Here is a 22,759-nt window from a genome sequence, read left to right as displayed (position 1 = left end):
CATGACTCCTCTATGATCTCATTCCTCTTTCCTGAAGTGTCCAGGCTGAAGTGACTCTGGACACCGCGAACTGATGATGGCTGAGCTGCCCTCCCAGAATGACTCGTAAGGAGAGTCATGCACTGACTGGTTGGCAGCTGGATAGTGAAATGAACGTTTACGTTTCTCAAGCCACTGAATTGACTGTTAGGCATCTTGTCACCGCATCTTATCCTACCCTTCCTCATCCAGTATCCTCATAAGGAAGCTTGTGGGGATTGGAAGACTTCTAGATGGGGGTAGTCCTGTTTCCCTCCAGGCCTTTCCCTTAGAAAAAAGGGCTCGCTGTAAGAAATGTGTGTGCCTGTAGGGCACGTAGACTGGCAGGCTCTCTTTAGGGTCTGACGAAGTAGGGAACTGGCAAAAAACCTCTCTTTATTATGCCAAACTAAAGAGCTGTGAACTCTGGATACCCGCAGCCACACTCAGTTCCTTAGATCTCCCGAAGCACTATTTTCTTTAGAGAGCAACCACCTCATTTTACTCTGAGACTAAAGGTCCTTCCCTCACATTTTGGGAGGGGGATTGAGAATAGTGGAGGAGGAAGCAGGCATTTGTATAAATGCCCCAGAAACAATCCTTCAATAAACCACTTCCATTTCTGCCTACTTTTCACTCACTCCTGCTCTCTGCTGCCACCCCTGTGCTGGGAGCTTCTCTGGCTCCCCCACCAAGAACACGTCCCACACCCACTGCTCCTTCAGGAATGAGCTGAGTGGTCCCACTCCACAATGTCACTCCCTATGACTCCTTTGGCTTCCCATCTTTCAGAAAGGCATCACTCTTTTTGGCCTGCTGAGGTTTCTTCCTCTCCTTTCTCTAGAGTTCAATTATTCCCTTTTGTTCTTCTTTGTTGTCATCACCATGATATTTTGGGAGAAAGGAGAGTAAACATTTATATTTAGTCTGCCATCTTGTATCTAGAAGGCAGAACTCATTTTTAGAAATACCGAGACTTTCTGGGGAGAAGGAATCAGAATTTCACTCTTCTCACAGAAGCCTTGGAAATCAGTATTCAAGGAGCAAATTGTCCCGTAATCATACCCATTAGAAAGCAATAGTAACAAGTAACCCAAGAGCCACATGCTTCACTGGCCTGTGTGTACAAATATAACCATCTCAACATGAAGAGCCAAGTTCCCGAAGCTCTAGTCCCTGACCTGCACATGCGGGGAAACCCAATTCCTTGGGGCTCACCCTCCTCCAAATATTTCAGCTAATTTTCAAGAGATATTTTACATGTTTTCTTGAATCAGTATAGTCATTTTTTGCCAAGCCAAGGCTCTGCTTACTGCTGGCCCTGACCAAATAACACCACAGCTGCCTCGAGGCCATTACGGCTGGAATTCAGCCCCTCCTGGCTGACCACTCTGGTCCTAGTGCCAGTTGAGCTGTCATTCCACTACCTCCTTAGAGGGGACGCTTGCCAATTCATGCTGGCTGGCAACGATCTTGTGAAGTTGGAAGGCAGAAATTTTCAGGAACAGCTATTTTCTCTAACATGAGCCGGCCATGGCACTTCTACATTAGCTTGAGTCTCCATCTTGGTGCTGATTCCCTTTAAGATTCACTATTTAACTGATGATGTTCTTGACTCTCACAGCGCTGAGATTGCTTGGCAGTCTCTTACGAAGGGAGAGGACAGACACTCTTTGTTCAGTTAATCTCCGCTGGTTGAAAAGAGAGAGGGTCAGATGGGAGGTAGGGATCTCATAATGGACAGCTTGGGCCCAGTGCACTGAAGGGTTTAGTGAAGCAACTCTTCTAGTTCACAGGAACAACAGTTCATTTGTGATAGCAACACATGCAGGAATTCCAACCCCTGTCTAGTTCTTAGGATCTGCTGCTCAGTCTGGCTCATTCTGTGCCTCTCCTTCCCTTTGCACAGAGTCTGGCTTCTATCACCTTTCCCTGTCCCTAACCACCAGTGTTGATATGCCTAACCACTAACTATGGGGGGGACTGAAGTGTCCTTCACCCCAAAGGAGCTTCCTCAGTCCCATGTAAATCAGCAAATGGAAATATATTCTGAGACAAGGCAGTGTCACCTTCGGCCACATGCTGCTTCCCCAGCCTTGAAAGGAGGTTCTCTTTTTCCAGATATCATTTATTCTTCCTCTTGATATCATCCACATACTACCAATTTTCCCTGACTCTGCGGGATAACTGAATCAAAAAGCGACTCTCAAGTATCAGGAGAGCCCAGCAGTAGCCAGAGGGAGAGAGCCCCATTATATAAAGTGCTCCCACCTGGGCTATATCTAGCATCTAAGCCTGTGCATCAATTTCCATGTCAGGGCTACTCTTTTCTCTATATGGGTGTGAGGGACTGTGTTACATGAGTCAGGGAACTTAGGCTCCTTTTTATCTACTAATGTGAACGAAGATCATCCCAATGGATGGCCAGACTCCAAGGTCAGTCATGCTTCCTGGGACCCTCGATTTTCAGGGAATGTCCAGTTCTCTTCCTACTACAATGAGCAGTAAGGAATAGCATAATAGAAGTAACTTTCAACCCTGGCTCTGCCAAGCTCACCTGCAACCCTGAGAATTTCATCCAGACCTTTTGGACCTCAATATCTATTAGTAAAGAGATGGATTTGGACTACATCAATGGTTTTCATCTTTTAAGCTGCAAAACCCTTTCTTCAAACAAGCCTAAACTACAAAGCATATAAAAACACAGTGCTCAGGGTGAAATTGGAGTAGAGGGTCCTGGAAGTTGGCTGCTCCCTTTCCTCCTTTGATAACGCAGGAGCCCCTGAGGCACCCCAAGGGGCACTTAGGGTTCTATGGAACACAATTTGAAAACCACTGCCCTCGAATGTCTTTCAGATCCCCTTGAGTCTAACATTCTATGACCTCAAGTAATAGTGGGGAGCTCTTTCTTTGCTCTGGAGAGCAAGGCTCACAGTGGATTTCATGCTGAAATGCCTTGGGGTTAGAGCCTACCTAGCTGAGGGGTGCAGAGGTGCACGCAGAACTCCAGAGGAGCAATGATACAGTACAGTGATTCCAGCCCATGACCTGAGCCAGAGGACTTGAGTTCAAGTCTCAACTTCACCATCTATCAATTCTGTGTGTTAGTTTGCTGGAACAAAGTCCCACAACTGAGTGGCTTTAAACAACAGAAATTTGTTGTCTCTCAGTTCTAGAGGCTGGGAATCCGAGACCAAGGTGTCAGCAGGGTTGATTCTTTCTGAGGGCTGTGAGGAAGAATCTGTTCCATGCTTCTCGCCCAGTTTCTCGTGGCTTGCTGACAGTCTTTGGCATTCCTCAGCTTGTAGAATCATCACCCTCATCTTTGCCTTCATCTTCACATGGTCTTCTCCTCGTGTGTGTGTGTCTGTCCAAATTCCCCCTTTCATAAGGACATGGTCATACTGGAGTAGGGGCCTCCTGGACTCCCATATGACCTCATCTTAACTAATTATATCTGTAATGACTGGATTTCCAAATAAGGTCACATTCTAAGGTACTAGGGGTTAGAACTTCAACATTTGAATCAGGGGTCTGGGGAGTTGGGGAAACACACAATTAATCCACAACATTCTATTACCTTGGACAAATTATCTTACCTCTCTATGCCTTAATTTCTAATACCTATGACTTAGAGTTGTTGTGAAATAATAAGGCAAGTAAACTGTTTAGCATGGTAAGCATTCAATAAACATCGGCCACTATTATGAACATGTTTTTTGTTTCATTTGCAGTACTTTTTTTAAAGAGTCCCTTTGGTACTGTTTTATTGCAGCAGTAGACGGAGTCCATATCCCTGGGGAGTCATCTATAGTGACTTTCTACACCCTCTGATGATTTCTTACATAATCATTACTTTTCAGTTACATGAAAACACACTATTTTGTTGTCTCCTTATCCAGATTCAAAAAACAATACTTGTATTCTGCTCCCAGTTGTGTTTTGAATGGGTAGCTGAGGGAAAATAGTAAATAAGAAACCACTCAGTACTTGCCTAAAACCCACACATAGAGGAAATGGGTAGGAGAGCTCCAGGGCCCTCTTGCTCAGCCTTGTGAGTTTTCTGGAATTTCTGGGTTGGTCTGTTTTGCTTTGTCATATTTTGTTCTGCTATGATCTGACTTTTTCTTTTTCATATCCATCCCATGTGCCAGCAGACAGGAGGTATGTAATCCATGTCTGTGCTCCCGACATATGGGATTCTTTTTGCTGCCTTGACGGACAATAATCATACATATTCTGTCAGTCAGTGTGTGACATCCTCACTTTTTGCGATTTTGTATCCAACTCTTTTTCAGAGGATAAGTATATTTGAACAGACATCCAGAGTTCTGATATCTAACGTAAAGAAAAGCATTCCAGTGTTCGTTATAAGCCTAATCCGAGACGTCTTCCTTGCTGACCGGGAGGAAGGCAGCGTAAGTAGGCATGGCTATTTGACAAATAGTTTTCAGATCCCACAACACTCATCTCCAGGCTTTTACAAATCAGTCTGACATGGGGTTTGTCTGCCTATGTGTATATTTTTCATTTCTGCCAGAGGAGCAAAGATGAGTCAGGCAGACATTATTTCTTCTGTGTCTGGAAAGAAGTGAATGAATTCTTAAAATAACCTAATGTCAAACTTTCTTGTTCTGGGTTGTGGCTGTAAGTGTGGCATACGGGCTAGAAGGTCCTTTTTAAGAGCAAGGGAATAAATTAAAATTTTAAATTGAGATGATAATAATATGTGATTGGGTCAATTCTCCTAACACACAAAGAGGCTCTGTCGAATTCCCATTTTATTTGAGTTTTTCTACATACTGTCAGATTCAGAGATTTCCAGTAGAGTTAGTTATGTGCTCAGGCTTTTTGGCAAAAAATTAAAAGTGATTTCTTCCTTTTTAACTTTCCTTTTCTTCCCCCCCAGTTTTATTGAGATATAATTGACATATAACTTTTTTCTTTCTGAATAAATCACACATTATTGAAAATAAACATAAAAGCATAATAATTCAAATAGAAAGAAAAATCAATGAAAGTAGAGAGGTCCCCAGGAATATAGTAATTATAGATAGCATAGATACAGGAGAGAGGGAAACAAATAACAGGAAAAAGTATTTGACTTTAAACATCTCTAAGCAGGTGGGCTGGAATGAGAATAACAAATTGTAAAACAAAAATTTTTAAAACCATACCCCTCATTCAAAAATTTTGCAAATTATTATTCTAGTAATAAAAAAAAACAGAAAAAGATTGCCTTATGGGAATTACAGCTATCCTCCAAATGCCTGCTTCTCTAAACTTATATACTCCCTGGTCAGTATGGAAAATACAAAGAGAGCATCCAAATCCTACAGAAAGTCATTGCTTTGGGAACATTACTGACACTTTAGTATCTGCTCTGAGAGAAGAGAAATGGAAGGCTGGAGTTCTAGAGGTAGCTGAGTTATGTGACCTCAATACATAATCAATGAATAGAATTAACCATCTATTCATAACATGTGCATAATATCTAATTTTGATCTTTCAGATTAATTTATAGCTTTTCCTCTCCTTAATTTTGAAGGTCAATATCAAATTGAACACCAAATATTACAGAGAATAATGGATCCATGTGTGTGATAACACGATGTACACCTCCCGAAGGACTAAGACGTGTGACTAAGAGTTTACTTCCACAACAGGAAAAATTTTCTGCCTAACGCATTTAGGATAGCCCGATGTCAACCAGCCATTGATGGATAACTGCAAATGCAAGGACTTCAGCTCCACAGCATACTGCTCCACCAGATATTGACTCCATATTCACTGTTGCCATTAGAGATAATGAGTTTTCTCCCATTCGAAAACTTTTATTTAAAAAACCCACAATATCCTCCGTAACCTTCACCCACACTGTGCTTACTGAACTAAAGCCTTCTATTTCCTTCTGAATAGAAACGCCTCCTGCCCAGACCTTGTGCAGCTAGGGATTTGAGCGCAATAGACAATTTCAAAGACTGCTCTTTCTACTTAACAATTGATGCATTAGGCTAAAATGTTCACACAAATGCAATAGCAACAGAAGGGGTTTGCAATGTAGTGACAAGGTCTCTCTTTTACCTGGATCTGGAGAATGATGAATGAGTATTAGCAGAATATTCTGGACGTTAGGTTTACCTTGATCTTCTCACAGAATGCAAATTGACATTATACCCACATTTCTATGGTATTTATTACCAGGGTCATGATGTGAGGGCTTTTTCAATATGAATAGTGTAAAAGGGGAAACATATTACTGCAAAGAGACATTATTGTGCAGGGAATGTATAAACAGAAGAGAAGAATGGAGCGACATGCTCATAATAGAAACTGAAAGCTCCTCATTTTGTCCCGATTGTCTACCCTTCCTTTTTAAACAACCTTCCTTTTTTCTAGCTATCAATACAAAGTTCTTTTTGGTAAAATGAAGTGCATTCATGCTGCTTGAAAGAAGCTTTTAAAGTTGATCTGTGCCCACACAAAAGAGAGGCAGTGCTGGGTCCGACCAGTGGAGGAAGCAAACTTGGTCAATGTTCATTACTCATGGCTCGACACTCCGGCCTCCATATCATTTTGTAAAGAATCAGATAAACTTTCCTCATGATAAACAACTGAAATAATTTTTCTTAGCTGTCAGCTCCCTTTCTCCCTTGCCCAGCCTGTTCTCACACTCTTCTCTGTTCGTAAAAGCAACCGAGCGAAGCTCTTTGGTCTGATAAATGGGCTCCTTTCAACTGGTGGCAGGCTTCAGGAAAAAGATAATCCTGGATAATGTGGACACAGTTTTCATTTCATGTCACCCAATTAAACTGCAATTATCCGGAGTGCACCAGCAGAAAAACTGGAAAGAATGGCCGCAGAATGTGGTGCGGAGGCTCCCTGCGATTCTTTATACCACGCGCATCAGCCTAGATTTGTTCTGTTCTGATAATAAAGTGCCGGCCTCAGCACTCAGGCGCACAAAATCACCGCCAGACCAGCTGCAACCTGTAGCTGCCTATGAAATGCTCCCCCAGACTCTATGAGAAATAGCAGTTCAAGTCACCGTCGCTCTTTTCCTAGATTATTTGCGTCCAAAGCCCAGGTCTGCCCAGCAACCGCATATATCCCATCTTTAGTATCCAAGTAGCTTTGTCTTTCCACAGACAGGACAAGGTGGGGATTCCTCATGAGAGGAGAATAAAATACTTTCTCCACCATGACAGTCTCAGCACCGCATGAAACACTGTCTCAAGAGGCAATTATCGAATTCGAAGAGAGTGATAACTCTGTTATTACAAACACGTTTAATAAACCACGCAGAGCGATAACAGTCTGAGGCCTGAATACATGTAAAAATTTCAGTGAGCAGTTGTCTCATCAATTGGGAGGTTTTTCCTTCATTTAAATGTGGTGATATTCAACCCTATGAAGAACTACAGCTATGAGATGGGAAGTAGAGAAAAGGATCCATCATCTCACATTTAGAAATTATGCAGTTTTTTGGATTCTCAGGTTTATAAAACATGAGGCTTTCAGTGGAGGAAGTGAAAGACAATACAAACCTTCAGAGTGAGGCTTCAGTAAATAATTATGGCCACATCTGTAAACACAGTTGTGAGAAGATTAATAATAGTAGAATTCACTGGGAGAAAAAAACAATACAGTGGAATGAAAAGGACCTTTGAGTATGACATTGTCAGAATACAGCAAGATAAAATAAGGCAGGGCCCAAACTCAGAAACTCCAAAATAAAATTTCCATCACCAGTAACATAAATCTTTGGATTTATGAATGCCCTCCTCAAATGAACCATACAACTTTACCAGCTGGTCTATTTAGTGATGAATCAACTACTTTAATCTCATAAAATGATTCTCTTGTGGGCCGTTAGGCTCTATAGCTCTTCTTCCTTCCTCTTTTTGAAATGGATCCCATCTTAATCTTTTTCTGAATAGCCATTTGCGGCTGCTTGAGGTAGCACATGTGATAGAAGAGTCTCTCAAAGTTGGTTTTAACCAGAATGACTCATTAGAGTTTGGCTGTCAGTGGGCCTGGGGCCCTGCACCCTCTTGCAGGCTCTAGTCCAACGAGGCTAAGAAAGCACCATCCTAAGAGATCCTACCTGTCTCCCATTTTCCCCAGGTGATGTCTGAAGCCCAGGGTGCTGTCTTACCCCAGGCCATTAAACAGACATGGAAGAACACACCATTGCAATCACACAGGAGACATAAAAAATATTGGAGCGTTGTTGAGATGAGTTTGAAAATTGGTTCATTCTTCAATAACCATAAATGCAACAATAATCACAGCAATGATTCTAACACAAGACAACATGTACGTGCCTTTCAGCTAGGCTCAAAGCACTAGACAAATAATGTTCTAGGCTAGCATCCCATCCTGCGTATGGGAGAATCCACACAATGACAATAACATAATGACACCATGATAACAATAATAATACCTATGTTTACCTAATGCCTATCTCTGGGAAACCTAAAGCAGTTGAGAGATGCTAATCTAATTATACCCCAGGTCCCTGTCAGAGAAGTAGGGGGCAGGTATTTTTAATTCAAACGCTGTTTAAGGAATGATGGGAATACAAGCATCTACTACCTCCCTTCCTCCTGGGTATTTGTGAACATAAAGAAAAAAAGATAGCTCAGATTTAAATCTTCTAACTCCATGGAAGAACAATGATAATAATTGAATATAATAATACTGTTTAGATCACTTTTCATCTGATATACTTGTCTTTCAAATTATGGGTTGAATTCACATCCTGTCGTCTTTCATGGGAGATTTTCACACAGCTCTAGCACTTGGAGGGAAAGATGGGTATGTTGTGTGGGAGCGAGTCATCCCTTCCTACTGGAAAGCCTTCCATGGTTCCTTCCCCCATTCCTCCCAGGGTGTAATTTCAGCTTTCCTGGGGATGCCTCTCTAAACATTTCACACAGTTAGATTATATAAACCCAGATCCTTTGAAATGGATGTCTTGGATTTGGAAACATTGAATTCAGAATAGTAAAAGAATACTACTACTAATGAAACTGTAGTTTTGCTCAACCAGGGAAGAATTCAGATGAAATAAAACGGCTAAGTGTCAAGGAACCTCCTTGAAATAGTATACTTTACTTAGACAAATTCAGTATAAGGAGAGTTTATATAGGACCCCTTCCCTTCCACTGATTACTAGATTCTTAAAAAAAGGCTTTGCTTTGGGGCTGGCCCTGTGGCTGAGTGGTTAAGTTCGCGCGCTCCGCTGCTGGCGGCCCAGTGTTTCGTTAGTTCGAATCCTGGGCGGGGACATGGCACTGCTCATCAGACCACGCTGAGGCAGCATCCCACATGCCACAACTAGAAGAACCCACAACGAAGAATACACAACTATGTACCGGGGGGCGTTGGGGAGAAAAAGGAAAAAATAAAATCTTTAAAAAAAAAAAAAAAAAGGCTTTGCTTTAAAACAATCTTATAGTAGTCATAGGATTTATCACAGTCTGTAAGTATGCTGTTTACTTATTTACTTGTTTATTTTTCCCCACCGGAAGATGAGCTCTATGAGGGTAAGGACCATGTCTATCTAGTTAGTTATTATATCCCCATGATAACGTGTGTTTAGTACATAGTAGATGGTCACTATTTCTTGAACGAATGAATAAAGGAAAGAAGGAAGGAAGAGGCTCCAGCATAGTAAAATGGCTGAGTACCTGGACTTTGCAGTCATCAGATCTGAGTTTGAATCAGGACGCCACTGCTTACTAGGTTGGCAAACTTGGGCAAATCATTTAAGCTCTTTGAGCCTCAATTTTCACATCTGTAAAATGGGAATTATATCTTTTAGGTTTATCATATGGATTAACTGAAATGATGAAGATAATTTATCACAGTGCCTAAACACTTAATAAATATGAACTATTACTTTTTTTTATGGCTTCAAAAGTAGAATGTTAGTTTGACGCAATTTTTAAGGCCAATCGTGTGCTTCGGAAATGTGTAGCTTCCCCCTTCCTCCTTCCTGCCCAGCTTACCTCGAAGAATCATCATCTAGTACAGACATGAGGCTTCCTTCCCCAGCACCATAAGCCATAGCATTGCTTTAAGAGAAGCAACCTCACATACCCCTGTCCCCATTCTGAGGTCCTGGACAGGCTCTGTCTTGGCCTCTGTAACTGTATCCAGGTGCTGCTGACATTTAACCCCCTCGGACTGCTAGGACTTTAGTGGCACCCCTGGGCTGATATTCTCTTATGTCTTGGCTCTGCTCACATTCAGGCCTGACTAGGGGAGCAAAGGAAGATGCCTCCACTCATCTGCACTCCCTGCTTCACAGGCTCCCCAGACTTACCCTCCTGTCCCGGATTGGTCGGCGGGGAATCTTCGGACAGTGACAAGGAGGGAGAGGCAGCAGGGCCTTAGAAACCATTGTGCGCCCCTGACTTCAGGATGGAGGGTTGGCCCAGCACTCTCTCTCTCATGCTTCTCCATGCATGCTCCAAGCGCGAATGCTTCTGGGGAGACGCGGGAGCCTGAGGCATAGAGGGCAATCTCTGGAGAGCCAGAGAGAATGCAGATGAGGCAGGACCTTGGCCTTGTCCCATTCATCTCTTTTTTTTGTCAGGATGGGGACATCCTGGGCAACGTGCCAAACCTTGAGCAGCTGTTTGGCAAATCTGCTCCCGGCTAAGGAAGCTGGGAAGAGGCGGGAAGCTCTGTCTTGATCAGTTTGGAAAAAATATGGGCTGGTGCCATGAGGCTTGCAGGGTCAGGGAGAGAGGATCCTGATCTCCTCTGGGCCTCCACACGGGCCTGAATCAGGAGGAGGAAGTGGGCCTAGTGCCTAGGAATCCAGTCAGGATGGCAGGCATCCTTGCTCTGCTACTTATGGCTGCTTGCCCCCTGGGATGTTATTGAACCTCTCCGAACTTTTATGACCCCTCCTCACAAGCTTGCTGTAAGAATTAAATGGGATCATACACATAAACTGCACAGTACTGGCACATACGAGGACACATCAATAACAGCTATGGGTGCTATTTGTGGGCTGTATTTGTAATAGCAAAAGGAGAAACAATCCAAACATCCACCAATAATTGGTTATACCATGGTAAATCCACGCCATCATACTTAGAGATGTAAAATGGAGCAAAGAACGATTCTATCATGGAGTGAACTGCAGGATATTGTTGAGGGGAAAAAAGGCAAGGTGGAGAAAAGTGTAAACAGTACATTAGTTATCAGAAAAGTGGGGGCTTGTGTTTTGTCTGTATATGTATATGTTTTTTAAAGCAATGGAAGGACAAAACAAAAATGGTCAGAGTTGGGAGATAAGAAGGGTTGGGGGTAAGCCTATGTTTATGCTTTGGATTCTTACAAACAGGTTCTTCAGTTCTTTCCCTCTAATTTGTTGCTGTTGTTGTCCTCATCTTCATCATCAGCCTCAGAGGAAACAACCACAGTTTACAGCTTTCGTGATTTTAATGCTTTGCAAGTACGGGGTGGGCCACCCAAAGTTTTCTGCGGCTCACTACAGCCTCAGGAAGGAATGGTGGTCATTAGTGGTGGTCAGCTCCTAGGTTTCCCTGTTTGGGGGTAGCTGGTGGAGACCATGTCCCTCCCAGACTTTGTATTAATTATTTCTATCTGGCTTCTAATTCTTCTCCACATCCTTGGACATGTGCAAAATACTTTCTGCAGCCTTTGGCAGCCTCCAGTCCAGACTAGGGGTCAGCAAATTACGGACCAAGGGCCAAATCCATCTGTTTTTCTGCAGCCTCTGAGCTGAGAATGTTTTCTACATTTTTAAATGGTGTAAAAACCAAAAGAAGAATAACGTTTCATTACATGTGAAAATTACATAAATTTTAGTTTCACTGTCTGTCAAGTGCCCGAGTTTTATTGGAACACAGCCATGCTCACTTGTTTCTGAGGCTGCTTTCACACTACAACAAGTTGAGCAGTTGCTTGTGGCCAGCAAAGCCTAAAATATTTACTATCTGGTCTTGGACAGAAAATGTCTGCCCACTCCTGATCTAGAGCATCAGAGAAGGTCTGGGTTTCAGATAAGTATGTTGTTTTAGGGAGCCATCTCTAGGCCCTACTTAGCCCAGCAAAAACCTGTAGAGGTGCCCCGTGTAGACAGGCTTATCCTTTCTCACTTTTGTTGATGAAGAAAACCAGGTTCCTTGTCAAAGGCTGCAGAACAAAGGACAACTGTGGTTTTGTTTTTAAACACCATCCTAAGCCTGAGGTCCTACAAATATATTTCTAATCAATTATGGAGGGTCATGGACAATAATCACTTGTCGGTAATCCCACCTGGCTATTTTTATAGAAATATTTGTCCCTCTCTTGATTACTCGGGGACAGAATAATCATCAGCAGTTTCTATCATGTTGCTCTGGCCTGGAACTAGCATGGTTGGTGGACTGTTGGGTGGAAGCAGTACGTGCTACATTTCATGTTAATACCATCCTGCCTATGCTGGGCTACTATAGAGCAGTGGTTCTCAAACTTTATCATCCGCAAGAATCACCCAGAGGACTTGTAAAAACAAATTCTACCTGCCCCTCTCCCACACTCAGATTCTGATTCAGTAGGTCTGGGAATTTTATGTCTGAGAAATTTACTCTGATGGCAAATTCAAAAGAGGAGAGTCATCTGAACAGTTTTTATCAATGGGAAGATATCTTTGAAATAAAAATATGATTGACTTTTAAAGCTGCTTATTCAAAGTTTGTTATGTCACTGTTTTGAAATTTGGTAAAATAAATGGAAGGGACCAAGCGTTTATTCCACCTTTCTATATGTATTCTATGTACTTCAAGATAAACAAATAACTGATGGGGGAAAGTTTCTCTTTATAGAAGAGTTTCAACTAACATATGAAGACAAAAGAATAGAATCAGAAAATTAAAATGTTCTGCACCCTCTAATGAATTAATGAATCTAGGCAATAGTCATCAATGGTTGGTAATATCACAAAAAAAGAGAGACTAGGTGTTACTCATCTCCCAAAGTAAGAAAACACTGCTGCCCAGGAAACAGCCTTGCCAGAAAATCAAGATAGCATGTGATCAAGCCTCTAGCTCCAACTACCAATTTAGTACATAAACAACAGAAGAACACACACCACCAGAGCAACCAGTCAGCAAAACCCAGACTAGAAAATTCTACCTATCGAGCCATCCACTTTCTCCAAATTAACTGCGAGGAAAAACAAAAACAACAGATGGAGGGGAGACTTTAAAGACGTTCATCAATTACAGTGTATGGACTTAATTAGATCTTGGTTTGAATAAGCAAACTGCAAAAATAAGTTATAAGACAATCAGGAAACTTTGACTACTGACTGGATAATTAATGATATTAATAAATTATTATAATTTTTAGGTGTGATATCAGTTTTGAAGTTATATGTATTTTTAAAATCCTGATATTTTAGAGAACTATACTCAAATATTTGTGAAATAATAAGATATCTAGGATTTTCTCTAAAATATTTAGGGAGGGAGTAGTGGGGAGAGGGATACAGGAAACACAATTGGCCAGGAGTGTATAATTTTTGGAGTTAGCTGATGGATACATAGCGATTCACTATGTTATTCTACGTACTTTCTTATAAGTTTAAAATTTCCCACAAAGTTTTTCTTAACAGAGAATAAAATGGTAGGAAGAGAAGGCACATACATACACAAAAGCTATCTATAGAAAAAGTAATATTAGAGGAAAAGGTATATTTTCTATTAGTTATAGTCTTAAATGGTTGTATTAGAAAGAACCAAAAGCTGAGAATTAAAGGTGTAAGCATCCAATTTAAGTTAGAAAAAATAACGGTAGAATTATCATCCCCCTCCAAAAGTAGAAGAAAGGATATAGTAAAGGTAAGAGCAAAAACTGATGAAAACAAGGATCTACAAAGTCAAAACTTGTTTCTTTGGGAAGACTAATACAATTGACAGACCAAGAAAAATAGATTATACCAATAAAAATATTAGGACTGAAAAGGAGGACATAACTGTAGATATAGGAAGAGATTTCAATGAAAATAAGAGAACAATAAGAATTATTTTGTCAATATATTTGAAAACTTGGATGTAATTGTGTACATCTTTGAAAAATGTAACTTAGAAAAGCTGACACAAGGAGAATAGAAAGTGCAAACTATGCTGTAGTTATTAAAGAATATGAATTAGTAATTTAAAGGGTTTTTTTCCCACACAGAAAACGTCAAGTTGAGATAATTGTTTTAGGTGAATTTCTCCAAATGTTCAAGTAACAGGTCATTTTAATTTTGTAACAATTCTTGACAGGGAAAAACAAAGAGAAACTATTGCCCAACTTATCTGATTAGGTTAGTAGACTTTTAATAAGAAACTAGATAAGATCAGTATGAAAAAGGAAAATCATTTGGCTGTCTCACTCATAAACACAGATGCAAAAATCTTACACAATGCAAGCTCACAATGTGAACAAACTGAGTTTATACCAAAAATGTACAATTGATTTAACATTGAAATTTTATTATTGAAATTATTCTCTTTACAGCCTTGAAAATAGCCAATGCCTATTCATGCTTAGTGGAGAAAAAAACCTCAGCAAAATATGGATATGAGAAAACTTCCTTTATCTTACAAACAGACTCTTATAAATATCAAAAACCTACTGTAAACTCTTTTTTGTTGTTGTTGCTTTTTTAATTTATTTATTTATTTTTTTATTTTTAAATTTTTTATTAAGGTTATGAAAGTTAACATCCTTGTGAAACTACAGTTGTACATCATTATTAGTCATGTTGTAGGTACACCACTTCACCCCTAGTGCCCTCCCCCCACCCCCCCTTTCCCTTGGCAACCACCGATCAGTTCTCTTTGTCCATATGTTAACTACCACCTATGAGTGGAGTCTTTTTTAATAGCAAAATATTTAAAACATCTTTAAAATTAGAAACTAGACGGGGCTGGCCTGGTGGCACAGCAGTTAAGTTCATGCGCGCTGCTTCGGCAGCTTGGAGTTCGCCAGTTCAGATCCTGGGCACAGGCCCAGCACCACTCATCAAGCCACGCTGTGGTAGGCATCCCACGTACAAACTAGAGGAAGACAGGCATGGATGTTAGCTCAGGGCCAATCTTCCTTAGCAAAAAGAGGAGGATTGGTGGCCTCTGTTAGCTCAAGGCTAACCTTTCTCCAAAAAGAAGCAGCAGCAAGACAAGGAAGCTAACACTGTTCACATTCAACATTGGCTGGAGGCCCTAACTAGAGCTGTAAAACAAGATAAAGAAATAAAAGTTTAAAAGATTGAAATAGAAGAATTAAACCTCTCATTTGCTGATGATATAATTCTATACTTAGAAAACTCAAAAAAAATCTACAAATTGTTAAAACTAAATTTGTTAAAATTAACTAAAATTGTTAAGAGCATTTACAAAGGTGGCTGGATATAAGCTCAAACGTTTTAGATGCCTTTTAATCACTTAGTAATTCTAATTAGAAAGCCTAATTTTAAAAAATGCCACACCACTTACAGTAATAAGAAATAGAGCAAATCTATTGAAAGATGTACAAAACCTACGTAAATGGGAAAATACATAATATTCATAGATAGGAAGGGTTCAAGATTATAGAGATATCAATGTTCTTTAAGTTGATCTACAAATTCAAAGCAATCACAATAAAAACTCCAACAGAATAATTTGAGGAATTTGACAAGCTTGATACTAAAATCTATATAGAATAACAAAAGGCCAAGAATAACCAGGATATCCTGAAGAAGAATGTGGGAGGAATTTCCTCACTATATACCAAGACTTATAATAAAGTTACAATAATTAAGACAGTATGGAATAGGACACAGGTAGAAAAAATGACTAATGAAACTAAGTGAAGAGCCCAGATACAGCCTCACATCTAAATGAAAACCAGATGTGGTATCACAGATCAGTGGAAGAATAAAAAAAATAGTCAATAAATGATTTTGGCCAATTAATGAACTATTAGGAAATTGGATCTCTATTTTATGCCATGCATAAAAATCAATTTTTAGTGAATTAATAACTTAAATATAAAAGAAAAAAAATCACTGTTTTCGGAATAACATATTTTTATGACCTTAAGTATCATAAAGATTTGTCTTGAAACAAGAAAAGCACTAATCATAAAGAAGAGGAAAATATTTACAAATTGGGCTACATTAAATTTCAGAAGCTCAGTTCATTTAATAATAATTATAAAGAAAGTAAAAACACAAGCTACTAACTGGGAGGTGAGGGCAGGGCAGTTATTTATTTAAAAAAAGAATTTCTAGAATACATAAAGAATTTTAAAAATGGTGAATAAGCACAAAAAACTACTCATCCTTATTTGTAATAAGGCAAATACAAATTAAAACACAATGGATACTATTTTATAACTGTTGGATTGGCAAAAATAAAAATTTGACAATACCTAGTATTGGTGAGGAAGTGGAACAATATGAAAGAGTATGAAGATTCAAAAATATTTTGGAAAGTCAGTTAGTATTATTTTTGTCAAGTTGACTTGGCTTGTAGTTTATGACACAGTTCTAATCCTAGGTATATGCCCTAAAGAAAACATGTGTATGCCCTGGAGAAAATATATGCTCCAGGAGAAATGTACAAGAATGTTCATTGCAGCCTTGTTTGTAAGGATGGATGGATAGGTACATAGGTACATAGATAGACAGATAGGTGTTTGGGTGAAAGAGTGGGTGAATGGACGGAGAGAGAAAGAGAGACAGAGAGAAACCAAATGTCCACTTCACTGACAGGAAAACAATTATGACATATTCTCATTTGCATGGTGGAATAATATGCAGCAACAAGGTTGAATAAGCCGCAACTACATGCATGGATATGAACGTCTTAGAAATATAGTGTCGAGTGATAAAAGCAAGCAGCAGAAGATAGCATAGAGTTTGATTCTTTTGTTGTTGTGAGTGCCCTGGAGTCGATTCTGATTCCCAATGGTGGAACCCTGCCTGGTCTTTTTGCAACATCCTCTCACCTTCTGGCGCTATGTCAGACAATGCTTCGTCGCTATTCATAAGGTTTTCAGGGCCAATTTTTTTGGAAGTGGGTGGCCGTGTCCGTCTACATAGTCTGTCTCAGTTTGGAAGTTCTGCTGAAACCTGTCCACCGTGAATGATCCTACTGGTATTTGAAATACCAGTGGCATAGCTTTCAGCATCATAGTAACATGTGGCTGCCACAGTGTGACAATCGATAGATGGGTGGCGTGGTTCCCTGTCGCGGAAACGAACCTGGGCTGGGTGGTGAGAGTGCCAAATCTTAACCACTAGACCCCCAGGGCTGGCTATAGAGTTTGATACCATTTTATAAATCTCAAAATTTTTAAATGTATTCTTTGTAGTTTCAATAGAGAAAACCAAGAGAATAATGGATACAAAACTCAGAATTATGATTACCTCTGGATGGGGGAGAGGGATGTGATCAGAACTCTATTTCTTATTTTTGGTGATGGGTTTCATGGGTATTTATTTTATTTTATTGATGTCTTCACAGTATGGATTTGCACTATATATATTCTTTTATATGTATTGAACATTACATATTTTAAATATTTTTTAAAGATTTTATTTTTTTCCTTTTTCTCCCCAAAGCCCCCCGTACATAGTTGTATATTCTTCGTTGTGGATCCTTCTAGTTGTGGCATGTGGGACGCTGCTTCAGCGTGGTTTGATGAGCAGTGCCATGTCCACGCCCAGGATTCGAACCAACGGAACACGTGCAGCAGAGTGCGTGAACTTAACCACTTGGCCACGAGGCCAGCCCCATATTTTAAATATTTTTTAAAAGCTGAAGGGGAAAGGATTGCTTCAGAAAATGTGTGAGAAGTGATGGATGGAAAAAACACTCTTTTTATTTTATATAATTTTACAAAATTTGAATTTTTAAAATCATTTTAATATTTTACCCTATTATTTGTATTAGAATAGTAATAGGAAGAAAAAGAAAGAAAAGGAAGAAGAGGAAGAGGAAGAGGAGAAAGAGTGCGGTGACTCTTGAAGAGGCCATGTGAGATGAAATTGAGCGATGAGCATGAAAAGAGTGAGCGATGATGGTGTGAGCGTCACTCCCTGAGGGAGCAGAAAGTAGGTGAAGGACAGGTCTGTGTTGGCCTCACGTGCCATTGTCCACAGTGAGAGGAAACGGAAGGCCCTTCACATACAGAGGAAAACACATTTTTTAGTTTTCCCACTGCTTTGCTTTCTCTTCTGTTTCCTCCCTCTCTTCTTTATCTAATTCTTACTCATCCTTCAAGTCTTACAGAAGTCTTCTCCTCAGTCCCATTTTACACATCCCCAGGGTGCATTTGAATCCATCTTTGTAACACTTCTCAAGTTTACTGTACTGTGAAATTCTTGAAGGTAGAGATCATGTCTGTTTTATTCACCAGTGAATCTTTATCCCTAGCACAGAAGCTGACACACTGATGTGAATAAATGCATAATTAAATCATGAATAAACAAATCTTGAATGCATAAATGAGAAGTGATGTGCAATTGGCCATTTATATGTATATCTGTTATTAGGTTCAATGTTTACCAGTTGAGGAATGCAAACTGAAGCTGAATTTTGCAAACAAGTTCATTATGTAATATTCTACAATATGATTTTAGATCCCATAATCAAATCTTCCATGTGCCGGGCACCAAAATCTTCCAAAATGAATTGCCAGACTATCCTAAATTTGTCAAAAATTTCATGAATGTGGTTGAGAGGAAAGGTGTTGTTATCACCATTGAAAGTGCCAAAAAGAGACTTTTTCACACATCTTCTCATTTTTTTAAAAAGTTTAAGTTGTGATTTTTATAACTATATGCCTGTGCTAGGACAAAGCGAGAGCTAGCTTGAACTTCTCTAAGATAATAATAGTGTCGACCGACGGTTGCTACCTTCCTAGACCCTGATATAAAATACTTTAAGCTGGAAAGTATGTTAAAATACATTTTCAAAAACATTCTAGGGAAGTGCTAATTTTTCTAAATGTATGCTTAATGTAAAATTGGAATTTGGATTTATTTGCACCTAATCTAACAGCAAGTAATTTTAAATAAAAAAAATGCATTCAACTGTAAGTTATATTGGGATTAAATAATGGCCATGCGACAGAATGGAAAAGACATTAGGCTATTTGCTTAAAGACCCAAGTCCGCATTCTGGCTCTGTCTCTAACTAGCTACATAACTACTACTGAGTCATTTAACTACTAATGAATCTCTGGGTCTTGGCTTCCTGATAAATAAAGAGATTGAACAAGTACATATGTAATTATCAACACTTGTTTGCAAAAAATTAAAATAAAGTATGCTACACAATTGTGTTATGTATTGTGTGGTCCGTCCAACACCTTGGAAGGATCTGTTCCAACCTTGCTTAAGTTGGAAGCAATGACCGTCCATTCCTATTTTTTTCCCAGCAGGACCAAGGGTCAATGTTCATTCTTAGACTGTGGCTATCACTTCTGAAGACAGAGACTCAAGAGATTTGCATTAGTAGAGAACTCTTGTGGGCACTTATCTCCCTGCTTAATAATGAGCCCACTCGCCTCTTGGGACACGGATCCGAGAGCTGAGAAGGCAGGGGTGTTCTCGGGACAGCTCTGTGCAGAAGACTGGCTGCCAGAAGTGCTTAAGAAGGCATTTTCCAGAATAGCCACCCCGACCTGAGGACGGGGACACTTCCCGCTGTCTACTTTGAATGCAGCTGTGTGAAGTTTACATTGTGGAGTGTTTATGATTTCCCCCAAAGAGCTGGGGGAAACACAGAATCCCCATCCCATCACCACAGAAAAAGAGGCGCGACCTGAGGACGTTGTTTCAAGTCTCCTGCCTTTGCTGTAAAGAATTTATGTACTAAAGAGTCCTTCCCTGGCAGTCAGTTTTCCTCCATCCCTTAAAGGAAAGGGAATATGAAAAGGGGACTCCTTTATAGTACTTTCAAAATTTTTATTTACATAGAGAAATGAGTGTCACTTGTCTTTCTGTCTGTTTGGCCTCTCAGTTCTGGTGGGGAACTGTGGGGTGAGAGGTCAGAGGAGCTAGGACAAAATTTGATTCTGAGAGCTGGTGCACAGTAACCATACACAAGCTGCTATTCTCCCTACCTCCTCACGTTCTTATTCAGCCACTTGGAATCGTCAAAGAAAATCCATGGTTAATTTCAGCCACTTCATGCACCTGTTTATTGAACATGCACCATATTTAGCATTGCTCATGATGCTGGGTTACAATATCAATAAAAAGCTTCCCTTAAAGAACTGACAAGCTATTGAAGGAAAATTGCAAGTAAACAGAAAATTACAATACAATGTAAGTATTGATTGACAAGTTGAGGAGGGTGTGTGTGTGTGTGTAAAGTATATATACTTTAAATTTCTCCTGAGAGTCATAAAGAAGTTTTGAATAAATGGAAAGACATATCCTCTTCTTGTACAGAAAGATTCTTTATTCTAAATATAACCATCCTCCCTTAATTCATCTATAAACTTATCATAATTCCACTTAAAAGGTCAGCAGGATTTTTAAACTAATAAGCTACTTCCAAATGTCATATAGAAAGTAAATGCTTAAAAATACTCAAGAAATTTTTAAAAGAAGAGTAAGGAGGAAGGACCAGTGCTACCAGATATTAAAATGTATTATTAAGCTACTATAATTAACGTGAATAAACAAATCAATGGACCAGAACAAAGTCCAGAAATGGACTCAAAAACATGGAAAATTAGAGTATGCTAAGGCAGCATTTCAAAGCAGTGGGGAAAAGATGATCAATTTTATATCCTTCACTGATTTGGCAGACATGCAATCATAGTACACAACTCATGTCAGGCCTTTCCCTGTCTGAGGCTTCAAGTGATCTTTCTAAACTGGTAGATGCTTTGGATTACTAAGCTCTTGTACACTCTTGACAATTTGGATGGAAAATGGTCCCAAGCTGGCAAAGAATTTAGTTTATGTCATATTGAGTTAGTCTTCCTCTACAGATTGGATTTTCCAAATTTCAAGTGATTATTGCATTTCTTCTTAATTGGTTTATAGTTTGTAAATGATCATAAATGTCTCTAGTGTGAAAGAATTGTTTTAAGTTAATTTTTTATATATAATGCATGAAATAGAAAGCTAAATTTTGGTCTTTCCAATTTGATTTCAAAGAGTGACTGGAATCTATAAAAGAAATGTTTTATCCATCCAAACATGTACATACTCAGTTCCAATATGTGCCAGAAACTGCACAAAATGCTGGAAATACAAAAATGGAAATACATAGTGCTTCTACTCCAGTAGGAATTAAAGTCAAGGGCACAAAAGATTATATAATAAAATGTGAAAGCACTGTATTGGAGAAGGGGAGGTTTCCATTTGGCTTGTGGGGAGCAAACCAGTGGAGAATGGAGAGAAATGTCAAGAAAAATTTCCCCAGTTGAAGATACCTAAGAGCCATGTTTCTAAGTCTGCTGTATGTATAGGTAGACGTGGGACCGTCAAGCTTCCTGAATCACATACACACAGGTAATTTGTGCTGAAGCCGAGTCTGTCTGAGGGACAACAAACCACTTTGTACTGATGATAGTCAATGGGATTTGCAGAAACTCTAATGATGACCCTTGTTTACAAGACTGATAATGGCACTGAGTTTCTTGAACACTTACTCCTCTCAGATCTCAGGGCGAAAGACTATGTATAGCATGATGAAAGAAAGAGAAGCTTTAGAGTCAGTGGAACTTGGGATCACCTTCTGGTTCTGCCACTCGACTATTTGGCTACCTTAACTAAGTCAGTCACTTCCATTTTCTTATCTACAAATGTGGAATGGTTTGTAGATTTGGCTCTGTTGCTATAAGAATTAAACGATCTACTGTGTTTACAGCAGAGCAATATGTTGCAGTGGTAAGCATTGGTGTTTCATTCCCAGGAAACCTCACTCCTGTCATCATCCCTTTTACCTTTAACACAGTCCTGAGGATGAGGCTCACTGTCTCCTGGAGGCCAAATGAAAAACAGTCAGATGATTGCCTTTTGACTCCCAGAATAGATGCTGAAAACCCACAGCAGAAACAATAGTTTCGAGAGCCAAGGTTTTTGCTCATAAAAGATATTTCATTTGTTTTTGATTGTTTTGGAGTCAGGATTGTGTTTTTTGAAGAGCAGAAAGGTTAAGGATCTGAAGAACTGAAGGAGATAAAGTTTGTGCATAAACACGAGAACTAGAAAGATGCTTAATGGCATAGGGGCCAGTTTTTCCCTCCCCAAAAGATGTAGAATTGGAGCAGCTGGGGTAAAGGAAAGAGAGTTGAGATGGAGAAGGAAAGCAATTTGGTTAAACGCTGGGGAAGCTCTCTGAGATGTAACACTGCTCAGGCCCTGAGGGAGAAGATTAAGACCCTCAAATAGACTTGGGGGTTCCAAGAGCAGAGAGAACACGAGCCTTGCTTTCCAAGTAAAGCTGGGGATAGTTGGAAGCCATGAGGAGCAAGTGGCAGCAAGGCCTGTCTAAGCGGAGAGGCTCTCCCATAACCTCAGCAAGCTGTGGAACAGCACCCACGGGTGTTCTGTGCCCTGAGAGGGTCCCACAGGCACTGATGGAGGATGGCAGAATACAAGGGTCTTGCAGCTGTGCTGAGGGGACATCATCAGCAAGTGCAGAGTGCACATCATGAGCCAGACGCCAGGGCAACCTGTTGCCCTTCACCAGTAGATACAGAGGGCATTCATGAA

At 39.9% G+C, this 22,759-nt stretch overlaps 1 long non-coding RNA gene across 1 annotated transcript; it reads right to left on the bottom strand.

The window, feature by feature from the left end:
• Positions 1-4,221: 4,221 nt before the first annotated feature.
• LOC139076507 (uncharacterized) lies at positions 4,222-10,510 on the bottom strand. The gene is made up of 2 exons (XR_011528204.1): positions 10,352-10,510; positions 4,222-9,820 (listed from the first exon to the last, which is right to left on the bottom strand). It is a non-coding gene; the product is annotated as an uncharacterized lncRNA (long non-coding RNA).
• Positions 10,511-22,759: the final 12,249 nt, after the last annotated feature.

This window comes from Equus przewalskii, chromosome 16 (assembly GCF_037783145.1).
Source record: "Equus przewalskii isolate Varuska chromosome 16, EquPr2, whole genome shotgun sequence".
Taxonomy (NCBI): domain Eukaryota; kingdom Metazoa; phylum Chordata; class Mammalia; order Perissodactyla; family Equidae; genus Equus; species Equus przewalskii.
This window is presented reverse-complemented; position numbering and strand designations above follow the sequence as displayed.